Source organism: Penaeus monodon, chromosome 22 (assembly GCF_015228065.2).
Source record: "Penaeus monodon isolate SGIC_2016 chromosome 22, NSTDA_Pmon_1, whole genome shotgun sequence".
In the NCBI taxonomy this organism is placed as follows: domain Eukaryota; kingdom Metazoa; phylum Arthropoda; class Malacostraca; order Decapoda; family Penaeidae; genus Penaeus; species Penaeus monodon.
In genome coordinates this window covers 33479953-33480309 of record NC_051407.1, presented here as the reverse complement: position 1 = coordinate 33480309, position 357 = coordinate 33479953, and the positions used below count along the sequence as shown (strand labels likewise).

Sequence of the window (357 nt, the reverse complement as noted above, 5' to 3'; positions counted from 1 at the left end):
TAACACAACTCCCTCCCTGTTCTCCTCCTCGTACACACCGGCCACTTCCTCCGCTAATGCCACTGCCAAAGGGTCTATTAACAGCCTTGAACCGGCCTCCCCGAAAGCGCCCGATTCCCAGGCCCCGAGATGACAAAGGCCTTAATAACCTGCTCGCCCTTGCCTTTTTCCCCTTTGCCGTCAGCTCTCAAGGAGGTCTGTTGCGAGCCGGTTGCACGTCGCCCCCGATGCTGCCTCGGCTGACCCCCTCTCGCTCCCTCGCTAAGGTCTTTCTTTGTAAACTTAAGATGGAAATTTGAACTCGAACTTTGCGATTGCTTGATCTCAATTCTGATTAACTTGACAGCGGAAGTTGTG

The 357-nt window shown here is 54.1% G+C and overlaps 1 protein-coding gene across 1 annotated transcript in view; it reads left to right on the top strand.

The window, feature by feature from the left end:
- LOC119587613 (glycine receptor subunit alpha-2-like) overlaps positions 1 to 357 on the top strand; it is a gene marked incomplete at its 3' end in the record, with an annotated part of 77695 nt that overhangs the window by 67995 nt on the left and 9343 nt on the right.